Source organism: Stomoxys calcitrans, chromosome 3, assembly GCF_963082655.1.
Source record: "Stomoxys calcitrans chromosome 3, idStoCalc2.1, whole genome shotgun sequence".
Classification (NCBI taxonomy): Eukaryota; Metazoa; Arthropoda; class Insecta; order Diptera; family Muscidae; genus Stomoxys; species Stomoxys calcitrans.
The window spans coordinates 103,772,038-103,788,747 of record NC_081554.1 but is presented as its reverse complement, the minus strand read 5'-3'; the positions used below and the strand labels follow the sequence as shown (position 1 = coordinate 103,788,747).

At 37.8% G+C, this 16,710-nt stretch overlaps 1 long non-coding RNA gene across 2 annotated transcripts in view; it reads left to right on the top strand.

Annotated features, from left to right (window-relative positions):
* The first annotated feature begins 8,317 nt into the window (after positions 1 to 8,317).
* Positions 8,318 to 16,710, top strand: part of LOC131995842 (uncharacterized) — a 41,314-nt gene continuing 32,921 nt past the window's right edge. For both annotated transcript variants that reach the window (XR_009397648.1, XR_009397647.1), the window contains exons 1-2: positions 8,318 to 8,488; positions 8,547 to 9,069. This is a non-coding gene — a long non-coding RNA (uncharacterized LOC131995842). The remainder of the gene's footprint in view (positions 8,489 to 8,546; positions 9,070 to 16,710) is intronic.

Genomic DNA, 16,710 nt, shown 5'->3' with positions numbered 1-16,710 from the left:
TTTTTTTCTCGTTGTAAGTATTGAATACAATGAAGAAAGTTGTTCTTATTGGGGTTGATCAATTCCGTGATAGGTGTTACTAGGTTTGAGTTTTAATTATAAAGACCCAATAACACTACCGAACGATACAAGGTAAACAATACTTTCGCTTTGAGCCACTGTAGAATTTAAATTTAACGGTTAAATTACTATTGTGAATTATGTTTAAGCGACTTCGCAATTTATATCTGACGTTTCGCTTGACACTTCTCTTTTACTCTCACAGTCAGTTCTCTAATGTGTTTTAGCTTCTCACTCGTTGTTCTTGTAATGTTACTTGTTTGTAATTTCGTCTTTGCTTTTTATTTTACACAAAAATAAATTGCAAATGTTTGTAACACATAACACTTTCTGTTACTCAAAAATAATTATTATTAAACACAGGGTGTACCACTTGTTCAATTTGCTTTTATTTGTATATATTTGTGGTTTATGAACAGAGTATGGAGTGTTTTATCAGGAGGTCAAATAAACACGTCTACACGCTACAAGTGATAATAATGAAAAAAAAAATGATTTTGCTGAAATTTTGAGAAGTGACTTGTATTACAGCGCTCACATCTATTCCAAACACATCGTAAATCGAACCAAATTTGGGTATAATTGGCATACCTCCTAAAAAAGAAAACTTTTCCAAAGTCATATAGGTGTTTAAAAAAATTAATAAAAAAAAGAATGTTTGCTATTTTTACATACATTATTGTATGTACTTTGGGTGATAAAGTATTAGATTTTTTATAAAATTATAATGCCTTAGTTATAAAATTCATTCCAAATACATTCTTAAATAATGTATTCTATTAAACGAATTATATAAAGCTTACTTCGAACATATAAAATGAACTTATTCTTTTCCTACGGCATCTCCCGTGTAAAGAATAACGTATTATAGAATCAATAAGCTATAGAGGCTATCAATTACCTTCTCATACCCCATTGGTTACCTTTTTCCACTGGGTAGTTTGTTCACCCTTGTCTTAGATTAACCAGTTATGGGGTCCAACGTGGTGGTCGCTGTTTGCTGACATAAACGAGTCATTAAGGATCTTCGGTACCCGCGTGACTATTATGTCCATATTCACCGCTTTTTTTCACTTCCTTTTTTGGTTTAGAGGGAATATTCGTGCAGAATGTGTGCCGAAATTTATCGCAATCCGCCTCTCTTCTGTTTTGCCAAGGGACCACATATGCAGTATTTTCTCCAAGGCTGAAAATACTGCATATGTGGTCCCTTGGCAAAACAGAAGATTCCCTTATTAGAAATCGCAAGATTTCAAATTATAACATAACTAGCGTCATTTCCCACAATGAGGCTTTTTTCCCTTCAGAGCGCCTTCAAGTAGCAACTTAAGGCTGGAAGGCGGCATCTCTGAATCGTGTGTCATGTATAGGGATACCGGCCAGTAATGAGACTTATTAATTTCAAGGCTGACTAATACAGTGCTTGGCGACGGAAAAAGAAACACATTTAGACTACACTTTGCAAGAATACAAATTCTGTTTCTCAGTCAGGATTCGGAATTTTCACCACTTAACGCAACAGTCTTCTTAGTCTCCCAAGAGTCCATCCTCACAAGATTCGTTCAAACTTGCCATAATGAGCTAGCCTCACAAAAGTTCATAAGTTAGTTCATGTTCCCACCTAAGTACCGATGTCTCTTAAGCGCGAAAGCCGATTTTGAATATTTGCGTCCCGTTGTGTACCGAAAGCTATACTGACCTTCCTTTCAGTAATTGCCTCTTCTCCTCACAATCCGGATCTCCCCATAGAATTTTTGTCGTCCTGTTGATCGTTTCGCTGTTCCACAGTGTTACACGCGCGTTCGTAGCTAACACTCTTAACTCTGACTTCGTCGACCCGAAAGCAGATCTCTAAGGTCTGACGGTTTTCAGAAGACTGAAAGTTACCCTGCCATGATCCAAACAGGGTGGGAAGACGTCGAAAAGGGACCCGACAAGCCCAGTGTGGTTGAGGCTTGTGGTTGGATTGGGCTGAAGGTGTGCGCCAGCCGGGAAGAATTTAACGCCTTTAGACTACTTTTGTGAGGCTATGTTAAAGCTCATGTCTATACAGACAAGCCCGCTTCAATTGACGCATTGGAAGACAATATTGAAGCATTTATTCCTGAGATACCGGCTGAAAAGTTGGAAAGAGTATGCCAAAGTTGGACTAAGCGGATTGACCATTTAAGGCCCAGTAACACGGTAACATTTGCATGAAGTAATCTTCAAATATTAAATTATATGGACCTTACTATCGACTCACATAAATTTTTCATGTTTTTTTATTTTTAAGGTTTTTTTTTCATAAAACTTTCCTAAAGCTTTTAAAAAATCACCCTTTATAAGCCACAATCATAACAATTTAGTTTCCTTTAAAAGATTCAGGGTTGTATTTGTATTATTAAACAACAATTTATGTAACCCAGCTTCATACTGAGTTTACTTACTTTTACTCTTTCTTGAATTGGGACTGTTATTAAATTTACTACCAATGGTTACATATAGGTCATGGTAGTACTTTAAATAGCGTCAAATCGGAACTTTACCATATTCGCACAAACAAAATTTCAAAGGATTATTTGAACCTGTGTCCTGAAAAGTTAAAATATCGTTCTACAAATTTGGCAATTTTTAGTGCCAAATAGTACCTTTTGGTACCAATTTGTACTTTTTGGTACTAAATAGTACTTTTTGATGCCAAATAGTACAATATGGTACCAAATATCACGATTTTCATACAAAATGTTGAATGTTGCAGCCCAATCCATATACCAAATTTCAGATTTCCTGCTCCATTCGTTAAGTGGAACGGAAAGAGGTGCATTTCGAAAAGTTGTACGAAAAATTATACATTTCTTACTGCCAGGAGGTACTAGATGTTACCTTAGTTTCGGAGAATATAAGAAGAAGGAAATACGACAGGGAGATGTTATTTGATAACAGATTGTCTGATAATCGTTCCATTATTTTCAGCCTTGGAGAAAATACTGCATATGTGGTCCCTTGGCAAAACAGAAGAGAGGCGGATTGCGATAAATTTCGGCACACATTCTGCACTAATATCCCCTCTAAACCAAAAAAGGAAGTGGAAATAGCGGGGGATATGGACATAATAGTCACGCGGATGCCGAAGGTCCTTAATGACTCATTTATGTCAGCAAACAGCGACCACCACGTTGGACCCCATAACTGGTTAATCTAAGACAAGGGTGAACAAACTACCCAGTGGAAAAAAGTAACCAATGGGATATGAGAAGGTAATTGATAGCCTCTATAGCTTATTGATTCCAGAATACGTTATTCTTTACACGGGAGATGCCGTAGGAAAAGAATAAATTCATTTTATATGTTCGAAGTAAGCTTTATATAATTCGTTTAATAGAATACATTATTTAAGAATGTATTTGGAATGAATTTTATAACTAAGGTATTATAATTTTATAAAAAATCTAATACTTTATCACCCAAAGTACATAAAATAATGTATGTAAAAATAGCAAAAATTCTTTTTTTTGTTAATTTTTTTAAACACCTATATGGCTTTGGAAAAGTTTTCTTTTTTAGGAGGTATGCCAATTATACCCAAATTTGGTTCGATTTAGGATGTGTTTGGCATAGATATGAGCGGTGTAATACAAGTCACTGCACAAAATTTTAGCAAAATCAGGCCAAAGACACACCAATTATTAGCCAATCAAAAAAGCCAAAAATTGTTTGATTAATGGCTGGTTATATATTCGTTTTTCTCGACATTTTTTTGTGATTACTTTTTTTAGATAATAGATTTTGAAGGAAAAAACTTGCTGATTTCATTCAGTAGGACACTCTCTCATCCATAAATCTTCATAAAAGTATTATGTTTTCATTGAGATTTTTGTAGTGTTTCAAAAAAGTAACCGGTAAAAAGTGTGTTTTCAACTGTGGAAAACGAATATAGTATCAGCCTTAAGATGAGCAAGTAAAAGCGTGCTAAGTTCGGCCGGGCCGAATCTTATATCCCCTCCACCATGGATCGCATTTGTCGAGTTGTTTTCCCGGCATCTCTTCTGAGGGTAAAAAGGATATAAGAAAAGAGTTGCTCTGCTATTAAATCGATTTCAAGATATGGTCCGGTTCGGACCACAATTAAATTATATGTTGGAGACCTGTGAAAATTTTCAGCCAATTCGTATAAGAATTGCGCACATTGGGGCTCACGAAGTAAAATAGAGAGAACGATTTATATTGGATCTGTATCGGGCTATAAACCGATTCAGAACATAATAAACACGTTTGTTGATGGTCATGAGAGGATCCGTCGTACAAAATTTTAGGCATATCGGATAATAATTGCGACCTCTAGGGGTCAAGAAGTCAAGATCCCAGATCGGTTTATATGGCAGCTATATCAGGTTATGAACCGATTTGAACCTTATTTGACACAGTTGTTGAAAGTAAAAATGAAATACGTCATGCAAAATTTCAGCCAAATCGGATAGGAATTGCGGCCTCTAGAAGCTGAAGAAGTCAAATCCCCAGATCTGTTTATATGACAGCTATATCAGGTTATGAACCGATTTCAACCATACTTGGCACAGTTGTTGGATATCATGACGAAATACTTCGTGCAAAAACTCATTCAAATCGGATGAGGATTGTGCCCTCTAGAGGGTCAAGAAGTCAAGACCCAAGATCGGTTTATATGGCAGCTATATCAGGTTATGAACCGATTTAAACCATACTTGGCACAGTTGTTGGGTATCATAACAAAACACGTCGTGCGAAATTCCATTCCAATCGGATAAGAATTGCGCCCTCTAGAGGCTCAAGAAGTCAAGACCCAAGATCGGTTTATATGGCAGTTATATCAGGTTATGAACCGATTTGAACCATACTTGGCAAGTTATTGGATATAATAACAAAACACGTCGTGCAAAATTTCATTTCAATCGGATAAGAATTGCGCACTCTAGAGGCTCAAGAAGTCAAGACCCAAGATCGGTTTATATGGCAGCTATATCAGGTTATGTACCGATTTGAACCATACTTGGCACAGTTGTTGGATATCATAACAAAACACGTCGTGCGAAATTCCATTTCAATCGGATAAGAATTGCGCACACTAGAGGCTCAAGAAGTCAAGACCCAAGATCGGTTTATATGGCAGCTATATCAGGTTATGGACCGATATGGCCCATTTACAATACCAACCGACCTACACTAATAAGAAGTATTTGTGCAAAATTTCAAGCGGCTAGCTTTACTCCTTCGGAAGTTAGCGTGCTTTCGACAGACAGACGGACGGACAGACGGACGGATAGACGGAGGGACATGGCTAGATCGACATAAAATGTCGCGACGATCAAGAATATATATACTTTATGGGGTCTCAGACGAATATTTCGAGTAGTTACAATCAGAATGACGAAATTAGTATACCCCCCATCTTATGATGGAGGGTATAAAAATGCAATTTTTAATAATTGTTTTACTTGGAAACGTCTTTCACACAATACAAAGGAGGAAGAATCGCCACTCTCAAAAACATTACATTCAAACTTCATTTGATTACAGTTGAGTATTACACTCGGTAATTAATGTCCAAGTCTTGTCAGATGAAATTATCCCGTTTATTCTTTGAGATATCTTATAAAACGTCAATCCTCTAACGAATTATATTATGTATTCCACATACAATACATTCGCCATTTTCCCACTTGGTACGTGCCCTTGCTTTTTTTCTCCGTTCCTTACGCTGTTTGTACACAAGCAGAAATGAAAGCAAAACACGAACATTATCCGAAGCAGCTGCGCCAATTGTTCGTGTAGGTCGTGTTACCGCTTGGCATTCGCGTAAACATAAATTAATGAGAAATCAATTAGTTTCATTTCAGAAACCAATTTTTTAATTGAAATTCTTAATTTGTCAGCAAGCACAGTTACGTTCAAGTAAGAAAGATTTTAAACCAGGTGTTTGCTCACAAATCGTAGTCAACAATATTTATCAATAAGTGTTTAACTAGTTAGGTTAGGTTTAATGGCAGTCTATCATCAGACTCTCTTTGACGTTTTCGTCCATTGTGATACCACGGGAACTTACGAATATACACATCCGCTAAATCAAAGAAATGAGAACTTAAAATGAAACTCCTTCTGACTGCCAGTTCGGGACACACACACAGAAGGTGGTGTTCTACAGCTTCTTCTTCTTCGATGTCGTTACTGGCAACCATCAGTACGTCGGCATGTTTTCGGATTAGACAGTGACCTGTCATGACAATGACTGAGTTGTCTGTTCTATCCAGTGACAGCAATGCGGCAGACCTCTTCAAATCAAGACTAGGCCACATAGTTTTGGAATGCTCACAGCCCCCTCTTTGCAACCATCTTTCATTCGTTGTCCTTCGGGACTGGTCCTGAAAGCTTAGCTTACACGTCGCTAGAGACCCCACATATTCTAGTATCCCTAGAATGTGTAAGGTAGTTCCTAGTCTCGCAAGCTCATCCGCTTTACAATTCCCTGGGATATCTCTGTGGCCCGCACCCAGAACTGGCGCATTTTGAACTGTTCAGCCATCTCGTTGAGAGATCTGCGACAGTCGAGTGTGGTTTTTGGATTCAGAAATACGTTCTCCAGGGATTTGATGGCTGCACGACTGTCTTAGAAGAAATTTATGCCAATTGTCGTTATTGCATAATATCTTAGCCATTCCACCACTTCCTTCGTGCAAGGATCTCCGCTTAATACACACTGCAGTGGTCGGGTAACCTTTTCGATATAATCAGTTCTAAATCTTTAGAGCACACCCGAAAGCCCACCTCGTTGTTTAGTTTAGAACCATCCGTTTAGAAGTCAATGTAGCTTCTATTACCAGGGCGGTACAGTACTATTGATCAAAAAGCGGCTCAAGTAGGTTTGAAACGTTGAGTGGAGCGGACGTTTTGTTATTTCGCTCCACAAGAATTTTTCTGTATTTCGTAATAGGTCATTATTTGTGGAAGAAAAAATTAAGTCATTCAAGGATAGCAACGATGCGTCTGTTTCCTGTGGAGCAGCAGATCTAGGAGTAAACTTAGAATGGACTCCAAAGACCCAACAGCTGCGGTGGTGGTATCAGGCCGTAACATGTTTCCTGCTACTCAAACCTCGGCTGGTGGAGCGGCTGCTCCAGGCTCTACTAGCCGACAGACGACTGGTCAGCAGGGGCTTTTGACGAAGACACCTGGTTTGAGTCTTAACGACAAGACCGAACCTATTCTATCTTCGCATGCCTATAATTTGCCTTCCCCGGTAAACCAACACGCTTTTTGAGAGGTTCGGATAATAGAAGACGCATCGCTTTCAGGGAGAGGGACTCCCTAAATTGGGCTGGGAAATTCACAGCACAGGCTACCACAGAGACTACACGTCAAGATTCGGAAACTGCACCACAGTCAGCCAAAAGGCTGCTGTCAGCTGGAGAGCATCCCATGCCTACAAATTCTGGGGCGAACAGATGCTTTCAACTTTGCTAATGTCGCTAGGGACAGTTTGGTGATGGCAGTTGTCGACAAGGGAGAAGAACAGGGCTGCATACCTAAGAATAATTGGAGTGGTATATGGACTGTAGATATATGGATGGACTGCCATCAGTATACTCCGATTTCCTTGCGGAATTTCCAGGGTCTCCTTCAGTTTGTGACGATGGTATCAGGGTCGATTCAGACTAATTGACTTCGGGGATCAACGTTCAATAGAAATGTATCAATGTGCGCTGAAAAAAATTGGTGAGATCTGGACAGGTGCACTAGATTTAGGCAAGAAGGAAGATATTCCTTCTCGACCAATGGCGCATGTTTGGATACCAAGCACTGCCTCAGATCCTGAATCCGTACTTTTCAGACTAAGGGGATGTAATCCCAATCTTTCAACCACCGACTGGACTTGGTAGATTGGATTAGGCTCATGGTGACTGGAGACATGCAGTATTCGTATTAACTCCGGCTGTCTCCCAGAATTCTACATGTCTGAAGAAGTTGTATCCCATGGATTCAACAAGTTGAAACTGAAGGTCTATAGATACGGAAGGGGTTAGGAATCAGGAGACGACCCAGCCATTTTTGTCAAACACTTGTCTGGGTAACTATCCACCACATCGCTAAAGTCTGGCGGATTACAGGAGGCTGAGAATCCCCATGCCGTGTAAGAAGTGTTCCACTCCAGGTCGAAGCTACTCTGCATGTTAGATAAATTTTCTTATCAAGTAGGCTTTTGTTTTCAATTGATTTGTACGAGTATGTACAGAAAATATTTTTTCATTTGAAAGAAAACTTCAGACTGTTTATATCGTTGATTAAAAGGCAAGATATTTTTTTGTGTCAAATAATTTTTGGATTTTCTCGAAGAAATTTATTTTTTTGAATTGACAATTTCGCTGTGGCTCGGACTGCGTATAATAAATTGGAAGCTATTATATATTTCTGGGAGGTAAATATATTGGACATATTATTATTTTAAAATTTAGAGACAAGTTTTTCGTTTTCAGGAATTGGGAGCGTTTATCTCTAATTCCACCCAAGGATTTTTTATTTAAAATTTTTTTCGCGAGAGAGATAAAAGAAAATAGCATCTCCATAGCACCACCTGTCTGACCTTTGGCGGGTTTAGACGCACCATTGCGAATGATTGTCGCCGTAAATTTTATTGTTGACCAACACGTATACGCCACAAAAGGAAAATCGACCATTCCAAGCTCTTGTCAAGATTATGAAAAAAATAGAGCAATATAAAGAATATTTTGACATACATATATAAATTCTTGACGTTTCTTAAGAGGATCCAAAACAAAAAAGACAATATTATCATTTAGAGCGTATCGTCAGAAGGGCATCATGGTTACCTTCTCCATCAATTGCTAGGATATTAAGAATAACCGCAATATATACACTAGTCTACAATTTGATTCGCCAAATACTTATTTTGTCAAGAGTGAATATTTTACTTTTTGTTAAGCACCAGAATCCAGCAAAGACAACAGGCCTGCGGTCTACGATGGACATAATGTTCGGGTAAGTCGGATAAGTTTTTTTTTTGTTTGGTTTAAATATTCCCTCATTATTTTTACACTACACTACACTATTAATTTACCCATTAATGGCTTTCTTATATCATAATGTTTTCCTTTACTTCTGTTTCATTTTGATTACACCTTAAAAATAATAAATTTAATTTAATTTTCAATTCTTAAAATTTTTTTTTACATTTCTATTGACATATATTAGATCTTAAAATCATTAAATTTATAAACTTACACATTTAAAATTTTTTTTTTATTTATAATTAAATCTATGATTTTGTAAGTTACGTTACAAATATGAATTAAGTTTTTTTTTATTTCCACGAGGAACTCAGTTTGGGTTAGCACAATCAACGTGGATTATCCAAGAACATTAAAATGGATAACATTGGAAGGGTGGGTGCAGAACGCAAGAGGCGCCGACATCTTGTCCTCTTTGCCAATTAGTACTGCTGATATTTTTCCTATCACTTCTATTTCTCCCCGTATCAAAGTCGGTCTCTGTTATGTAGGGTTTAGCTACCTAAGTTTTGATTTAGTAGCGCGCAGGATATATTTTCCCTAGTCCAAGATCACCACCCCAAACCCCTGAGAACGGCCGGTATATAAAGGTCTAAGTTCGGCCGTTACATAAATTAAATGGCGCCCAACGTGGGGCATCGGCATCGGCAAAAGCCAACATTCGCTGTTATGAAGTAAACACCTGGAAGTTTTGTACTTTCACTCGCCTTAGCTGATGTCTCAAAGTAAATTTAATTCTATCTTTTCCGTGATTATGTTGACTGACTTTGATATTCTACCTTTTCTTTCTTTATTAATTTTTTTATTTTTGGTTGGATATTTGCGTACATGGATATTGGAAGCTTTGTGTTATACTCTGGTTTCTACACCATACGAAAATGTTCTGACATTTGTTGTTGTTTGTTATTTTGTTTGAGATTTTTGTTATTGGGGACTATCGATGACTTACTCACAAACTTCTAACAGTTGTTTTTGGTTTTCTATCTTACTAAATTACAAATTTGATTTGCAGTGTTAGAAATTTAAAGGTTTGGATATTATTTCGGACTTTGACTCACATTAGCATTTTGAGGATGGAGTTTAATTTAGGCGAATTGCTTGATTTGGGAGAAATCTTGTTTAACACACCTGTTAAGTAATTTGTTTATGTATTATGTTTTTAGTTTGTTTTTCATTTAGTAGTACTGGTAAATATTTAATTTTTTTATGATTGTGCTAATGGTAAGACTGAGTTTAGTAGTGGATTAATTTATTCTTATTTTGTTATTTAATATATTTTAAATATGCCATTGACGCGAAGTCGTGAACATTTGTTGGAAATTGAAGAACCGACGAATGTTAGTTTTACGATTGATATGACTGGTAATGATGCAATTGCACGTAACACACAAGGTGCTACTGCAAGAAGAAATACCCCAAATGCAAATAGTATTGCAGACGGATCTGGCGATGCTGACATTAGATATACACATATGATTTCCGAATCTTTAGACAACTTTCGAAGTGAAATTAGAAATCTCGTTTCTATGGAACTACAAATGGTACTTCAGAATTTCAATTCGAATTTGAATATAAACCCTGACGTGAGAAATGTACAAAATGGACCGGATAGATCTTCTGTAGTCGATAACGGCAGACATTCTTCTTCTATCCCGACTGGTTCGGACAATTTTAGTGAACCATTCTTAACGGAGTAAGTTCTCAATATAATTCGTAACTGGAGGTTGAAATTTTCTGGATATGACAATCAGATGCCAATAGATGAATTTTTATATAGAATTAATATTTTGGCTACAACTAATTTGGGAGGAGACTTTCAACTCTTGTGCAAACATGCATATAGTTTATTCGAAGGTAAAGCTTTAGAATGGTATTGGCGGTGTCATCGTCAGAATGAACACATAGACTGGCCTTCTCTTACTAATGCTTTGAGAAAACAATATAAAGTCGATTACTCTGATTTTTACGTAATGGATCATATACGTAAGCGTAAACAAAGACCTAACGAAGCCTTCGATGAGTATTTGGACACGATACATGCAATGACAGATCGCCTAAGGAACCCTATTTCAGACGCTGACTTGTGTGAAATTCTTCTACGCAATTTACGTACAGAAATTCGACACGAACTTTTCCATGTAAGTATGGCATCAGTGTCGGAGTTGCGAGCTGCAGTAAGGAAACATGAGCGTTTCATGAAGGACACCAAAGAGTTAGAACAAGGGAAGTTTTCAAAGGGGAAGGTCTCTGAAATAGAAGAACAACATGAAGAAAAGGCGGCTATAGAAAACGAAGATTCCAACAATATTTTGTGTGCAGCAGTTAAGGGCGACGTGAGATGCTGGAACTGCTATAGAAAAGGTCATACTTTTTTTGACTGCATGGAACCTAGGATTATTTTCTGCTACGGATGCGGTCTCAAGGACAATTACAAACCGACTTGTCCGAAGTGCACAGGTAGGAAGCAGGGAAACGGACAGTAGAAGAGCGGACATCCGAACATTATGAAAACTCCTTTCGAAAACCTGTGGATTCAAATGACAATGACGCTCGACCAGTACATCCACTGCAGAGACCAGAAGAATTACCAGGAAGTTCGAGTTATAATTTTTAACGGGAGGAAAAGAAAAGTTAGATCATATAGACGCATCCGACAATACTATTCAAAAATGAAGTCATACAAATTGTGTATAATATCTCCAATCATTGACCTTGAGTCAGACAGTAGACCATTTACAAATTTAAAGATTCATGACGATAATTATCTAGCACTATTAGACAGTGGTGCCAATAGGAGTGTAATTGGCGGTAAACTTACCGACAAGGTACAGGAATGGAACGGATTTTTTAAATGTATTGGCAAGGTTAATACAGCGGACGGTAAGAGTCAGTGCGTGTTAGGAACAGTTACCATTGAAATTAAATTTCAAAGTCAGGTTAAGTCGATAGAATTTTTGGTAGTACCATCCATATGACAAAATATCATATGTGGATACGACTTTTGGAACGCATTAGGCTTGAAAATTTCATATATATATAGGAGAAATTTCTTGTACTCAGACAAGCCCAGACAAACTTGTCCTTACGGACGAACAACAAAGGAGGCTTGATAAGGTAGTGTCAGTCTTTCCAGATTCCGAAATAGAAGGTCTAAGTTGTACGACATTAATTGAACATGTGATAGACACTGGAGACGCCAAACCTGTGAAACAACGATATTACCCTATTTCGCCTGCTGTGGAGAAACTGCTTTGCAAAGAATTGGACAGAATGATCGCATTGGGTGTTATTGAGGAAGCACCGAGTTCCCCTTGGTCATCTCCGGTAGTGGTCGTTGTGAAACCAAGAATAAGAATGTGCCTGGACAGTAGAAAACTAAACTTGGCCACTGTAAAGGATGCATATCCTATTCCAAATATTGATGGGCTGCTGGCAAGGCTTCCTCCAGTATACTGTATCTCGAAAATTGACTTGAAGGATGCCTTTTCGCAAGTCAAACTGGAGGAAGGTTCCAAGTCGAAAACAGCGTTCACAGTGCCGAATCGGCCACTCTATCAATTTACGAGAACGCCATTCGGACTGTGCAATGCGCCGCAGACATTGTGTAGGCTTATGGATCAAGTTATTCCGTACAATTTGCGATCACACGTTTTTGTATATTTAGACGACTTGCTCGTTGTCTCCAGGGATTTTGACGAACACCTGAAACATTTGATGGAAGTCGCCACACATCTTCGTAAGGCAGGTCTCACTATAAATGTAAGTAAAATAACTTTGGATTATCCAGAGTAAAGTATCTCGGCTACATTGTCGGAAATGGAACTTTGCAAGTTGATGAAGAGAAAGTGCGTGCGATAAAGGAAATTCCGCCTCCCAGGACAATCAAGGAACCTAAAAGATTCTTGGGTATGACGAGTTGGTACAGGCGTTTTATACGCAATTTCTCTACCATTACATACCCATTAACAGAACACCTGACCAATAAAAGGCAGTATAAGTGGTCAGATGAAGCACAAGCTGCTTTTGATGAATTAAAGGATAAACTGACAAGTGCACCGGTAATGATTCGCCCAAATTACAATGAACCCTTTATTCTTCAGTGCTACGCTAGCACGTATGGGGTTGGAGCTGTTTTGGCTCAAAAAGATAAAGACGGGAATGAACGACCTATTGCGTACATGTCGAAAAAACTGAACAAGGCACAAAGGAATTATACCATTACAGAGCTTGAATGCTTGGCGGTCGTGCTAGCTGTTCAGAAGTTTAGGGCATACATCGAGATGCAAAAGTTTAAAGTCGTTACAGACCACGCAAGCCTTAAATGGCTAATGGGACAGCGAGACTTATCGGGTCGTTTAGCCAGATGGTCTTTGAAATTGCAACATTTTGATTTCACCATCGAACACCGCAGTGGAAAAGAGAATGTTGTACCCGATATGTTATCCCGAGTTCATGAAGGCGAGGACTTTATCGAAGAAATTGATTTGGAAATATTACCAGCGATCGACCTTGACTCTAAAGCATTTGAGTCCACTGAATATTCGAAATTGAGAACAGAATTGGAAAAGAACGATTAATCAGATTTTAAAATCTTTGACAAATTTATTTATAAACGCACCAAATTTTCTGAGGGTCATTCATCTAATTCTTGGAAACTTTTTGTGCCAACTGAACTGAGAAAAGATGTGATTCGCACTACAAATAATTTGCCTAATTCAGCGCATGGTGGAAATTTCAAAACCCTAGAAAGGGTAAGGCGTTATTTTTATTGGCCTAGGTTATGCACTGGCGTACGGGATTATGTTAAGAATTGTGACTTGTGTAAGACGTCAAAGACTCCAACGACAACTATGAGACCTCCATTGGGACAGTTCGTTCAGACGGAGCGACCCTTTCAAAGATTTTATATTGACCTTATAGGACCACTTCCCAGGATTAGGAAAGGATTTATTGGGATATCGATAATTTTGGATCATTTTTCCAAATTTACTTTTTTGATACCCCTGCGTGAGTTCGCATCAAAGGAGATAATTGATTATTGACATAAGGACATTTTCAATTGTTTCGGTGTACCCGAAACGGTACTTACTGATAATGGAACACAATTTCGAAGTAAGGATTTTCAGAAATTTTTAGAGAAATATGGTGTTAAGCTTATTTTCACAGCTGTTCACTGTCCAAAAGCCAACGCCAGTGAGCGTATAAATCGTTCGATAAACGAAGCGTTGCGATCATATATTCGGCATGATCAACGAGACTGGGACGTTTATCTGGATAGTATAAACTGCGCGTTAAGAAATAGTATTCACCAGACGACTGGAAAGACACCGTACCAAATTGTCTTTGGCCAATCAATGATTTTACATGGAAAAGACTACGACATACTGAGAAGACTTCAACTATTAAATGAGACCGACACTCAGATAGAAAGGGATGACCAATTCACTTTATTGAGAGATCAAATTCAGAAAAAGAGTTCATACCGCTTACGAGAAGAATGCTCGATTATATAATTTGCAATCGAGAAAGAAGGAATTTACCGTTGGACAAAAGATCGTCAGGAGGAATTTTACTCAGAGTTCCAGAGCATCATATTTTAATAGTAAATTAACTTCGGTTGGTATAAATCGTGCAGGCTTTTGTTTTCAATTGATTTGTACGAGTATGTACAGAAAATATTTTTTCATTTGAAAGAAAACTTCAGACTGTTTATATCGTTGATTAAAAGGCAAGATATTTTTTTGTGTCAAATAATTTTTGGATTTTCTCGAAGAAATTTATTTTTTTTTTAATTGATAATTTCGCTGTGGCTCGGACTGCGTATAATAAATTGGAAGCTATTATATATTTCTGGGAGGTAAATATATTGGACATATTATTGTTTTAAAATTTAGAGACAAGTTTTCCGTTTTCAGGAATTGGGAGCGTTTATCTCTAATGCCTCCCAAGGATTTTTTATTTAAAATTTTTTTCGCGAGAGAGATAAAAAGAAATAGCATCTCCATAGCACCACCAGTCTGACCTTTGGCGGGTTTAGACGCACCATTGCGAATGATTGTCGCCGTAAATTTTATTGTTGACCAACACGTATACGCCACAAAAGGAAAATCGACCATTCCAAGCTCTTGTCAAGATTGTGAAATAAATAGAGCAACATAAAGAATATTTTGACATACATATATAAATTCTTGACGTTTCTTAAGAGGATCCAAAACAAAAAAGACAATATTATCATTGAGAGGTTATCCTCAGAAGGGCATCATGGTTACCTTCTCCATCAATTGCTAGGATATTAAGAATAACCGCAATATATACACTAGTCTACAATTTGATTCACCAAATACTTATTTTGTCAAGAGTGAATATTTTACTTTGATTTTGTTAAGCACCAGAATCCAGCAAAGACAACAGGCCTGCGGTCAACGATTAACAAATTGTTCTGGTAAGTCGGATAAGTTTTTTTTTTTGTTAGGTTTAAATATTCACTCATTATTTTTACACTACACTATACTATTAATTTACCCATTATTGGCTTTCTTATATCATAATGTTTTCCCTTACTCCTGTTTCATTTTGATTACACAATAATAATATTAATTTAATTTTCAATTCTTAAATTTTTTTACATTTCTATTGACATCTTAAAATCATTAAATTTATAAACTTACATATTTTAATAATTTTTTATTTATAATTAAATCTATGATTTTGTAAGTTACGTTACAAATATGAATTAAGTTTTTTTTTTTATTTCCACGAGGGTTAGCGCAATCAACGTGGGTTATCCAAGAACATTAAAATGGATAACATTGGAAGGGTGGGTGCAGAACGCAAGAGGCGCCGACATCTTGTCCTCTTTGCCAATTAGTATCTGATATCTTTCCTATCACTTCTATTTCTCCCGTATCGGTCTCTGTTATGTAGGGTTTAGCTATCTGAGTTTTGATTTAGTAGCGTGCAGGATGTATTTTCCCTAGTCCAAGATCACCACCCCAAACCCCTGAGCACGGCCGGTAGATAAAGGTAGCACTGGGTCTGGGAGATACACTTCTAAGTTCGGCCGTTACAGCCGCAATCGAGAAAGAGGGGAAGGCATTGAAATGGGACCCGACAAGCAGCAGCTAGGGAAGCATCTACGGAGGAATCGCCCACACCGCAAGTGTCCAGTGTCCTAAGGAAGAGTGGTTCTGCTGCTTTCTCACCTGCCCCTGGATGCGTACGGAAGCTCGTCATAACAAGATCTTACGAATCTACGATGAACTCCTGGCGGAATCAGAAGACAAGGCTAACACAACAGTGGTGGAAGTTCTGAATTCGGTTTCTACAAATGAATCTCCACCATTGTAAGGCCGCTTCGGCGACACTAATGTCCTGCTGATGGCAGGGAAATTTGACTTGGTTCTTATCCAGGAACCATAGGTGTGTGGTGGAATGGTTCGTGGACTAAGATTTCTGAGTTTTAAACTACTGAAGGAAACGGGGAAGCGGAGCCGCAAAGCCTATATTCTTGCGAAGAGTAGTCTAAATGTTTTTCTTCTTCCGTCGCTACTCACTGAAGATTTATTAGCAGCCAGCGTTGAAATAAATAAGTCTCATTGCTTGCAGGCTTTCC